Below are 13,181 nucleotides of genomic sequence, written 5' to 3'. Positions count from 1 at the left end.
TTTACCAAATTTTAAACCACATGTTCCAATACCACTATATAATACCTATGTAACTCCAATTCATATTTTTTTTACTAAAATTAACTTTCTTTTTATTTAGTCCATTAACTTTGCATTCTACTCAATTTGGTCTTTTGATTGCAATTATTTGTAAATTTTTTCTTCCCATCAATTTCTTGACCCTTTTATACTCTCATCAATATTTTACCCTCAAAATATCTTCTTTAAAATATAGTATTGTAAATATATTTTATAATTTTAGATTGTATTTGATATATTAAATAACATTATAATATGAAATGAATATGAATAAATATATATATATATATATATATATATATATATATATATATATATATATATATATATCTTATATGGTTAGAGAAAATTGAAACCAATCCTTACCATAATACTATAAATAATTATAATAAATTTTTTATAAAAACTCGAATAAGCCGACTCAAATTTCTTAAACTCGACTCAACTTGAAAATTTTCAAATTAAGTTCGAGTTACAAAATATGACTTGTCAACTCGAATAACTCAATTTTTTTACTCAAATCGATCGAATGCTCACAATGTTACCCTTGCTGCAAACAGATGTCAGTAGTTGAGGAGCTGTCTTTAGGGAGAGACGCAAGATTTTATATTAAGAAGACGAACTTATAAAATTGTAAAAGAGAACGAATTTATAAAATATTCAAATAAGAAAATAGATTATCAATAGAAAATATACAATAAATATTACGTTTCAAATTTATGTTTTTTACTCAAAGGTCAGCTCGTGATTCAAACCCATATTAGTGGTTTAAGCTTTTTCATAATTGCCTTTTTAAGTACATCACTAAGAAAGTTTCCCATCATAACAACCAGCAGATTAGACCATATTAAGAAATATTTCAATAGTGTTTAGATACGTGGGCCTTTAACTTAATTACAAAGGCTTCTTAATTACCATACAGATTAGACTTCCACATTTAGAAAATATTCCATGGATTTTTGCCTTCACCATCTCAAGATAATGTTTGCTAATTGTTTCGTTTAAAACATAACTTACTTCCCTTGAGCATCAATAAATATCATCTATATGATCCACAAAAGAATAAAAAAAAAGTTGAAAATTAATTTAACTTTAGCATGAACCAATTGACATTGGTGGTAAAGGAATTGTTGTTATTCTTTGAGATCTCATGTTCAAACACAATGAACATAAGTGCTTTAGTGTTACCATATACCAATTGGAAAACAATAACAAATTTAATCAAGCATCTCATTACACAATGCATCAATACACAATTGTTTTAATCTTGAAATTAGCAAACTTCATAAGCAGATTCGTTCTGCAAAAAATGTTTGTAAAGTTAATTGATAAACATATAGCCTCCTAATCTAATTAGCCAAAATCATCAACTTTATCTCTACCTAGTTAATTTTAGCTTATTGTTGTTATTTCTTTAAGGTTTTAGGTTTGAACATCATGAATGTTATGGGGGTGTAAGCGTTTAATGTCAAATGATTGAGAGTTATCTTTGAATAAATATTACCTTATACTTACTCTAGATTAATAAAAAAAAAAACTAGGGTTCAACATAATTGGTTTATTCCTCCATCTGCAAGTCTCAAATTTGAATTTCAAACATTTTCTCATCAAATTATAGTGTACCAAAAGGAAAAAGGCTTCGTGTAGAACCCGAAACAAGTTATTATTATTGTTCTCCATGGAATATGGAGACAAAGAACAGTCGCTAAGTACCTTAGCTTTCAACCTTTCTATGGAAATTCCTATGGCAGCCACAAGCAGCACAAGTCAAGGCGGCATTTCCGTCTGCTCCACTGGGCATGAACTCCCTGCACCCATCGAAGACGTAGCATCCAGCCGCCGCCGCATAGTTCTTTTGGCACTCCACATATCGCACAGTCGTAACCGGCCTTGGTGGCTCCACACTTCTCAGTACTACTCGCTTCATCTATCCCCTTCGGTATAGCCTCTAAGAAGAACTGAACCACAATGATCAAATTAGTTCAATTACTAAGAGGCAGAAGCTGGCATAAAACTAAAAATATACAGATACAATTACGAGTACTAACATTAAGAAAAATAGGCAGAGCTTTTCAGTATGATAATGTCTTGGCGAAACCCTAACCCTAGAGTATATATTTATATCATGAAAACCTTCCTTATTCGACTTAATTATATTTAATATTATCACTCATAAACTTAGCTTATTAGTTCATTCTACTCTATTATTATATTTGGTTTGTGTTTCGCGTCATTATTATTATCACTTAAAACAAAATATTCTATTAATGAGGATCTAAAAATACCATTTATTAACATTATTGAAAGAATTTATCATAATTATTATATTGCTTTTTTGGGTTTTGTTCTTTTTCACACTAGCAAACCCTAGAATAGTCGTTGTGAAATGATTGTCCAACTTCCTTAACAACTCATTATAGTTGATTATTATATAATAAAAACAATTACCACTAAGCTAATTTGGCAAACCCTAAAATGATAATAAAACCTTTTCTTTAATTCAGAACAGTGATTGGGTTAAAATGGAATGAAACAGCTAATCGTTAGCTTTTATAATTATAGATATTCAAGCCTAATATGCACTGTGTGGCCCCTAAACTGATGTTAAAAGGCAGTGTCTCAGTGCTTTGATTCGATGCCAACAACAATTGTCTCAACGATTCTGATATAATTGTAAGCCTCGCCAAATTTGTACGGAAAATACTTATATATTTCCATTTGCATGTACACCGTCCCATACATGAACCTTTCGTTTTCCCATATCAATTTGCTTGTATCAAAGTACTTCAAATCTTTACATTTATGACTAGTTGAATGAGTAATTAGAGCTTTAGCAGAATCTTTGAATTAATGCATTGAGCGACGTAAAAGAGAGCGCTGTTCTTTTTAGAAGTAGTGGCGGAACTTGGTGATAGAATTTTGGGGGTAACGTAAAATTTTAAAAATTTTAGAGGTTTAAAATAAAAATTTTGAAAATTTTGAAGGGTTCATTTTATATTTTTTCAAAAAATTGTGGTATAACTAAAGTTTTGAAATTTTGAGAAGCTTAATGAGAACTTTTAAAAATTATGGGAGGGGTTTAATTAAGAATTTTCAAATAAAGTAAAAATTAATATGAATTTTTAAAAATTTTGTGGGAGTCAAATTCAATATATTTTAAAAAATTTAAAGGCCTAAAATATAACTTTTCAAATTTTGGAAGGTAATGGTCCCCACTAGCCACCATTGTGTTCCGCCATTGTTTAGAAGTCTCGAGTTTGAATAGCTACGTCTACAAGGTGTATGTGTATCTATTGTCAATTGACTAATGAATTTTTGTTGAACATATACGATCTTGTAATCATCCCATGCTAATAAAAAAAACACATAGATTTGATGCTAATGTTATTTATCAAACTTGAAGGTTCTTAATCAAGATATTTTTTCTAAGTATTTGGGATTCTAGTAGGAAAATGGCGAGGCAAAGAGTTTGCTCAATCTGTGAATAATTTTCTAGTTATGGAAAAAGGCACAGTTCTTTTAGTTCTATTTATCTTTCTCTCTTGTCTCTTAGACATTTTTATTATTATTAATATGAGGTAAGTACAAGACAAAATTTGTTCAACTATAATTTTCAACCTTTCAACATCGAATACTCACACCCTTAGCATCTATGATACTTGAACCCGGATCCTCAAAAAATAACAACAATTCATTTACTACAGAGGTCACTTAATTCGTGCGTCTTTTAACTATATTTAATCCCATAAAATTATGTACAAGACAATTAAAAATTACAGAACTTAGGTCTATTTGATAACACGTTAAAAGAAATCAATCAATAAAAATTATGTTTTCAATGATTTAATTTCTAAATACGTTTGATAAACCAAAGTAAAAGCTAGAATGTATTCTATTTATTTAAATATGTTTGATAAACCAAAACAAAAGCCATAATTTTTCTATGAAATCTTGAATGCATTTAATAATTTTTGTATTGTAGTTATTTCAAAATTATATTATCTTTTCAATTTTACATTTAATAATATATATTTATTAAACTATAAGATTTATTAGTATATTTGGATTTGAAATCTTAACCTCAGGAAACCCTTCCCATACCCTAAACTGTGATCATTGTACAAAATATTTTTTTTGGGTAAAAGGTCAAAGTTGCTCATGTAGTAAACTCAATTTATCATTTTTGCTCATATCATATTTTCGCATTAATTTAGCACTAATAGTTGTTTAATTGCATCATATTATACCATAATCCTAACTTTAAACCCCAAATCATAACCCCATAACCTTTAAACCATAAAACCTAATTTAATAAACAATAGTAAATATTTTAAACATTTATGTAATTGAGCAACTTCGAGGGTTAAATTGATATTAAAATACAATAAAAGCAAAAATGATAAATTAAGTCTACTACATGGGTAAAAGTGACCCTTTTGCCTAATTTTTTAATACCAATTATATATACTTCTGATATAAAATTTTCAAAAGCTAACTAAACCCACCAACTCCAACTCTGCATTGGAGCAAGGATGGCTCCACATGCCCCTAAAATTTCAAATTACCGTATATTTTAGATTTTTTTATGTATTTTTTATTGATAATTTATTTTTGCTCCCCTAAAATTTCAAATTACGTTCATTTTCTTAACATAAAATCACACGTCTGTCCCAGCTGATTGAACTGTTTTTAAAATTATAATATGTATTTACATATTCTCTTTTTCTTTGATGTTCTATTTTCTGTTTTCACTCTCTTTGATTTGCAAAGATAGGTCTAAAAAGCAAAGAAAAGCATGTAAAATAAAAAAGGAATATCCATATTCACTCATATGTATGGCCCTCTCTAGGAACACAAAAGTTTAATAGCTTTATTTTGTGTTTTCAGTGGGTCCAATTGAGACCCAAAAGAAAGGAGAAACAAACATAAAGATAAGACTAAATGTCGATATCTTTTGTCATTTTAATTTTATTCTTTTAGTTAATTTTCAATATTAAAAAATATATTTCACTTTTTAATATTTTATAATAATTAAATTATTATTATAAAATAAAAAATTTCATAATCTCAGTATTTTTATTTTATATTGTTTTCAGAATTTCTGATTTATATATAAAATAAGAATTATTAAATCAATAAATTTTATTTTAATAATAAGATTGAGATATTAAAATTTTTAAAATTTTACAAATAATTGGAAATTATGTAATTCTTTAATATTAAAAAAACTGTAATTTTTTATTTCGTTATTGTTAATGAATATAAGGGTAAACTACATGTTTAGTATCTAAATTATTACTTTTGTTCCAATTTGGTACTAAACTTTTTCTTCAAAATCATACTTAACATTTATTTTATGTTTCAATTTAGTACCCATTGTTAAAAAAGTAACACAATTATTGGCATGGAAATTTCATTGATAATGTGACATTACCTTATTGTGATATGTCAATATCTCCATTAAATTTTTAATGACATAATACTAAAATAAAATATAAATTAAACATTAAATATGATTATTAAAAAAATAAAATTTAAACGGCGTTTATCTCAAAAAATCACCTTTTCCATATAATATTCCCAATCAGGCACCATTCAGACTATATTTCCTGATCTAACACCCTTTGCAGAAAGGCGCCCCCTGCAGCACGCTTAACACTGATTTGGCGCCACGTGGGGTAAGATGCGCCTTATGCTGACATGAGATACACATGTGTATATCACAGCCCCTGGGGCGCGCCTTAGGCCACGTAGGGCATAGCGCGAGGCAGGGGCCGCGCTTTACCTGTGAATCTGCTACGTGTCAGTAAGGCGCGCCCCCTGTGGCGCACCTTAGGTTTAATTACCCACCTACCCCGACGCTTCATACCCCAATCCCTCCCTATAAATACCCAATTCTCAATCACTTTCATCACACCAAATTCTCTCAATTTCTCTCAACTTCTCTCAAATACTCTTATATTCTCTGTTTAAGGTATATTTTATTATATTTTTCATATTTTGTATTTAATTTATTTAAGTATTTAATTTATTTCATATTTTACTTATATAATTTTTTTTGCAGATATTTAATGGAAGGCAGTCTACTTCACTTGGATGAAAATCATATATCTCGACACTTTGCTGATACAGTAACATTTTAATGTTTTAATTTAATTTAAATTATTAGTAATAATTTGTTAATTTATTTAATGCATGATTATTAGATTAAGAATTAATTTTTGTAATTATTTAATTTTAGGAGAAGGACCGTGTATTAGACCATTTTATTAGGAACCTTAAGTTAGTGATACCTAGCTGTATCTTGCCATATTTAGTAGACACTGGATTCGGTTACATAGGTAGATATTAGGGTTACTGTAAGATAGAACCATACCTTATTTCTATCTTAGTAGAGCGGTGGAGGCCGGAGACCTACACATTCCATCTTCTGTGCGGAGAGTGCATGATTACACTTGAGGATGTTGCTTTGCACTTGGGGCTTCTGGTGGATAGAGATGTGATATCAGGGATCGCGTAGGGTTCATGGATTACTTTGTGTCAGGAAAATCTAGGACGTGTCCCGAAAAATTTTAACGGTGGTCGGATACCGTTAAATTGGTTAGATGCCAATTTTCGGGAGTTGAGCGAGGATGCCTCTGATGATGAAGTTAAAATGTATGCACGGGCATGCATACTGCAGCTGATAGGAGGGTTGCTGATGTCGGACAAATCGTGCAACCAAGTTCACTGCATGTGGTTGCGATATCTTAGCGACTTTTATCTGGTAGGATCACTCAGTTGGGGCTCGGCAGTTTTGGCTTTCTTGTATAGGGATATATGTCAAGCCATTGACTACAGGAGAAATGCTATCGGCGGATGTCTCTTGCTGCTGCAGTCTTGGGCATGGTATCAATTACCCTTTTTATGTCCCGTTGTCAAGAACTCATTCGTATTTCCACTACTATTGAGGTAATTGTAAAACTGATTTCGTATATTAATCATTTGATACAACGTATAATAATTTGTTTTCTTGAATAGGTGGTCTATTGATAGGAAAAGTCATCAGGAGCTACCTGATGATTTAGAAAATATTAGGGTGTTAATCGATTAGAAGGCTGACACACATGTATGAATTTTAATGTTTAAAAATCGATTTTAGATTATAGTTATATAATTAGATTATTCTTTTGATAAAAATTATATATATTTGTTTTAGTTTGAATGGGTGCCATATTTTACTGATGATGTGAGGATGGTATCCCACCTAAGTTGAGGGGCCCATCAGATGTTTGGATGGAGATGGTCCCTTTGATCTGTTTTGTGACCGTCGAGTGGCACCCCACTGCTCATGTGCTCCAGTAATTTGGTTGCTTTCAACCAATTCCTGAAGCACCTCGCAATATGAACGAGTTGCATAGCATAGATAGACGCGGTAATACAGATACAGATTGGCTGGTGAGGCATCATAAGTGGGTCGTATTATGGGAGGATCAACATCGTTACCTTCCCCGTAGAGAGCCCATTTTACTCGACCTCTTGATGGTTGCTGACGGTTATTATGAGTGGTTCAACAGTAACGGGAAACCATTTCTGCTTCTCGAGGATGCACGAGGGTAGACCTTTTCACGACATTGACATAGACGTTCACCGACACAGCACCATCGTCCCCCGACTCGTGGACGAAGAGCAGGTGCTTCCGATTCATCCTCAGCTGCACCAGCAGGACCTTCACAGGAGCCACCGTATCCATCGACTTATATACCACAACCATATATGATGCCGCCACTGCCTTTGCATTACCAAATGTTGCCGCCGCCGCCTTCATCTGGCTTTATGACCCCGCTGCCGCCAGCGTCACAGAGTTTTATGACCCCTCCTGAAGGCTATTATGGGTTTATGTTTGAAGATCCAACTTAGGGTTCATATGCTAGATATTTGACAGGTTCAGCCTCATCACCCATGGCCGCAACACAGACACCTCCTGTACGTTTTTCACACTCAGCGATGTCTGGGTTTTATGAGTTTTCCCAGTTTTTGCATGCCGGTGGGATAGTCAGTCATACACCTCGAGGGTCCTTATTCTATGGAGGTGCTTCATTGTCATTAGCTCCTCATCAACAAAATATAGCTGCTCAGGACGAGGACGATGAGGAGGAGGACGACGAGGACGAGGACGAGGACGATGATGATGGCGATGATGATGACAGCGAGGAGTCACAACTAGTGATACGAAGAAATCCTCCTCGAGACCAACAGCCACCGCCCTGCAGAACACATTCGCGTCGCAGTCATTGATAGATTTTGTTTTTTTATTATATTTGTATTTAGTACTTTTTTATTGTAGTTGTTTATTGGATTTTTTTATTGTAATTTTTTTATTATTTATCATTTAATACTTACTTTAATTCGTTAATATGGTTGGATTGATTTTAATTTATTTTGTTAAATTTGTTGGACTTTTTGTTAACTTATTTTGATTAATTTTGTTTAGTACCATTTAATATAAGTTATTGTAATTTGGTTATCATTTACCATTTAATACTTATTGTATCGTTAATATCAATTATTCGTTAATATAACGCCAACGTCCAATCTCGTATAATTGTATCATTTTTTAATCTTCATCAGCGGTTATCGAATAACATTAACTTGAAGTAAATGCAAATTAAATTACAAGAATTATTATTTGATAAAAAACTACATCATTTCCTCATCAATTGTTACTTGATGACAACAGAAGTGGACATGTTTTTCTAGTGTGTCCTGGGTTTCTACAATGCCCACATCTTCTGTCTTGTCTAGATCTTTCTCGAATATCCATATCGTAATGAATTCGATTGGATTTTGGATGACCACGCTCCCTCAATAAACTCAAATTTGGTACAATCGGAAACCAATCCTAAACCTCATCAGGGTCTTTGTCATTACCTATGGGGGGAACTCAAATTCGTATACGTTAAAAACTTCAGATAATAGGTATACAAGATCCACAAAATGGTTATAGTCTTGACGTGTATGCGAGCAAGCTACTATCACATGAGAGCATGGATACTTCGGAGCTTGAAAAAACCCGCAGTCGCACGTTCTGTCCCTTAGATTTACTTTTAACGACACATCTTCAATTCCTTGAAGAGGTCACGGTAACTCTGTGACATGAAACATTTCATGCCTTCTAGAGAAGCTTGTTACAGACATTCCATTTGATGCATAAATTTTTTTCTATAGATCTGCTACTAATCTAGGGTGATAGACATGACTGCCTTGCATCCAGGTTTGAGCTTGTCCCCCGATCTTCACAAAAAGTGCCCCCAAATGAAATTATGTAGTCTTACCAAAGCCGCTACTGGTAAGTGACGTGCACCTTTTAAGGTTGAATTTATTGCCTCTGCCAAGTTGGTCGTCATGTGTCCATATCGATATCCACCATCATATGCGTTCGTTCACATTTCTGTATTGATGAGACTGATGTAATCGTATCCTTCCTCGTTCTTCGCCCGCAAATCTTGAAGCATTGATTCAAACATTCGAGGAAGTAGTTCATAACCTGATAAATAAATGTAGAACTTACTAACTTGCTTTCTTTGCATAATTAAAAGGATCGAAAGAAAACAAAATACATCAGTTTCACTTACCCATGCGCATAATTAATTGACGTTCATCATTCTTCTTATACCTTCCATGGTAGTTCGCAACAATGTGTCGGAGATAATACCTATGTAGGACAAAGGGTGGTTTCCACATTGGACCCAAAGACTCCATTGCTGCTTTGATCCCAGCTCCGCGATCTGAAATGACACAGATGTTTTCCCTCATGATAACATGTGCACGTAAATTTCGGAGGAAAAAGCCCAAGAATTTGTATATTCTCCTTTGACAAGAGGAAAAGCAACTGGAAGAATGTTGTGATTGTCATCTTGGACAACTACCAATAATAAAACTTGCTTATATTTTCCATACAAGAAAGTCCCGTCGATCTGGACCACAGGTTTGCAGTATTTGACATCATTAACGCATTGTGGGTAAGTCCAAAAAACCCGGTAGAATTGACATCGATCGCGAAGAACTCGATTATTATGGTATGCATAGGAGGTTTCAAAGTCCACAATTGTCCCAGGATTCAACCTCTACACCAGCCTAAACCAACTTGGAAGTTCGTTGTAAGATGCATCCCATTTGCCATGAAGTTTGACAATGGCATTTTGTTTTGCCAACCAAGCTCTTTTGTAGGAGACAATATACCCATACTGCGATTGTATAACTGAAATCAACACAACAACTTGCTTTTACCATGGGCATGATGGCTTGGCATATCATTTAAGAGTCCAAGTTGGGATGATCTTGGTTGACCCCTCCAGCACAACATGTGTGAGGATCGTTGTATACTGTTAATTCCCATCTATTGTTTTTCCTCTTCCTCATCGATACGCGAACCATTCAAGTGCATCCGTTTTCGCGTCGGGCACAGTGACATACATATTTTTCTGTCGTGGAGCGGTCGACTCTGGATTGAACAGAATTACGAATATTGTAATTTTTATAGCCATCATCACTTATTCTTTGCTTGAAAACTCTATGCCTAAAGATAACTCACCATTATTTATTGATCAGTAATATCCATAGTCACCGAGATGAGGCATATCCGCAAATTCTGGCTCGTACATTGCACCATAATCAGCTTCATACATGTGTGCTGGAGGGTCAGTTTGTGCCACATTTCCTAGAACTTCATCTACATCATCATCATCATCGGAGTTGAATTGCGGTGATTCTGGGTGAATGAATAGTTCAGTCTCAGCACCATCCGCACCAGGCTCACGAAGTGGTTCTTCTGGTGGAGATGATGGTTCCTCCATGCTCTCCACATTTAGATCGAAGAACCTACTACTTGCACGCCTTCCCTTTGAACTGGAAGGCATATCGACATTGAGATCGAAAAAGCTCACAATCGAATGCCTCCCCCTGGAGCTTGAAGCCATCATGTCAAATGGAAACTACACAGATTGTTGCGTCGATGGCATCTCCATATTAAGGTCAAAGGGATTTGCAGATGAATGCATTCCCCTTGAACTGGACGCGATGTTTCCATACGGATTGTTCATCGACCCACATCGGTACATATCGTAAGGAGTTGCGGATGAATGTCTCCCCATTATGGCATTAAAATCATTACACATTACTGTCGTCGAGCTGTCAACTTGATCAACTTGTTCAGCTAGCCCATAGTGGGAGCTTAATGATTGACCCCGAACAACACGCACTTAAACAAAATTTGCATACATCTCAATATCAGCATTTGAATAATTACTTTAAGCTTAAACCATCATTTCAACATCATCATTGTTCGAAAGTTCAAACGTTGTATAAGTTAATGGCAACAATGATGTTGGAAATCTGTATTGCAACGACGACATTCTTCTACTACTTCCAACATGAATCTTCCTCGAAATCTTTGTTATCAACTCCTCAAGAGTTATGTTTCTCTTGAATGATATTTTAACATGCTCCTTTGATACGAAAACAACGCCGGTTTCATCTTCTCGAATTTCACCATCATAATAAACAATAGCTGAAAGTCACGCCATTCTTTAAGTTTAAAAGTGCGACAATATTATATCTACAAAAAAAAAACAACTGAAACAAACCTGATTAAATAAATAATATATGAACGAAAATATAACACAATAAAATTTTTACACAGAAACGTAAATAATTTAAATAATATAATTTTATATTATTACCTACACCGCAAAACTATTTCGACGTATGCTCATGCTTTCCAATTTTACAAATGCAGAAATTAATTGACAACAATTAGTATAATATTTTTTCATATAATCATAATAAACAATAAATATAATAAAAAAAATTATAACAAAATTACCTTATAACGAAAAATCGAACGAACTTCTGAATCAAATATGAGAAGATTGTCGGATTGTTGTATTAATTTTTTTCTGTTAAGAGGAGATGTGAGGAGTTCCGGGGGGAAGGGTATTTATAGCCGAGAAAAATTATTATAATTATACAAGACGCGGTACCTACATCGCTCCTTACATAATTATATCATATAAAGCTAAGGTGCAGCCCCAGGACCGCGCCGAATATAATTGTGTCAGATTCACAGGTAAGACGCGGCCCCTACCTCGTGCTATACTCACATGTATCCCATGTCAGCATAAGGCGCGCCTTACCCCACGTGGCGCCAAATCAGTGTTAAGCGCGCTGCAGGTGGTGTGCCTTTATGCAAAGGATGTTAGTTCGGTAATATAGTTTGAACGGTACCTGATAAGAAATATTAAATGAAAAAGGTGATTTTTGGGATAAACACCAATTTAAACATCAAAACAGAAAAAATTAATTTAAGTATTAAATATATAATTTACCCGGGCAATTCTATAGTCCCTTAATCAAACTACATCTGGTTAGGTCATGTCGGTATAGCCTATAGCCCTATAGGACAAGGACTGGAGAGTACGCATTGCGATGTTGAAATATAGTGTCATATTTAAGGACAGGCATGACTCAAGTAGGGTCATATTTTTTGTTAAATTGATAGAACTTGAAAATAATACATCTTACACCTACTCAAGAAAAATACACCATTCACCCAATCCTAATTAACTCGCCTTTTTGATATAAAATGTGAATCCGACTCGAATGAAATAATATATTTAAAAAAATATTATTTTTATTCAATAAAAATAGGAATTTAATTAAAAATAATAATACATAGATGAATATTATTGTAATTATTTATAAATATATAAGGTAAAATTATATTTTTTTCGAGTCTAATTGAGTTAAATAATTTTCATCCTAAATCCAAACTCGAACCCAAAAAATTTTAAAGAAATTCAAACCAATAGGATCGGATAGAATTAGAACCCTTTGGATTTTGGTCCCGACCCCTCATATCTGGAAAATTTAGATTACATTTCACTAGCAATTTTGTATTATATTAAAAATATATTTCTATTTTTATATTATTAAGAAAAGTATTTTTAGTCTTTGTATACATACAAAATTGATATTTTAATTTAAAATATTAAATATATTATTAATTGAATTAAAATTTTGAATTTATATATCTCTCAAGTTCTATGGACTTAAGGGTTGTAAAATGCCCTTAACTTTTGGGGAAAACTCAATTTAATCTTTAT

At 33.2% G+C, this 13,181-nt stretch overlaps 1 long non-coding RNA gene across 1 annotated transcript; it reads right to left on the bottom strand.

The window, feature by feature from the left end:
* Positions 1–1,685: 1,685 nt before the first annotated feature.
* Positions 1,686–2,130, bottom strand: LOC120162875. Its single transcript, XR_005519580.1, has 2 exons — positions 2,088–2,130; positions 1,686–1,997 (listed from the first exon to the last, which is right to left on the bottom strand). It is a non-coding gene; the product is annotated as an uncharacterized LOC120162875 (long non-coding RNA).
* Between the last annotated feature and the right edge of the window lie 11,051 nt (positions 2,131–13,181).

This window comes from Hibiscus syriacus, unplaced genomic scaffold (assembly GCF_006381635.1).
Source record: "Hibiscus syriacus cultivar Baekdansim isolate YM2019G1 unplaced genomic scaffold, ASM638163v2 tig00111409_pilon, whole genome shotgun sequence".
Classification (NCBI taxonomy): Eukaryota; Viridiplantae; Streptophyta; class Magnoliopsida; order Malvales; family Malvaceae; genus Hibiscus; species Hibiscus syriacus.
This window is presented reverse-complemented; position numbering and strand designations above follow the sequence as displayed.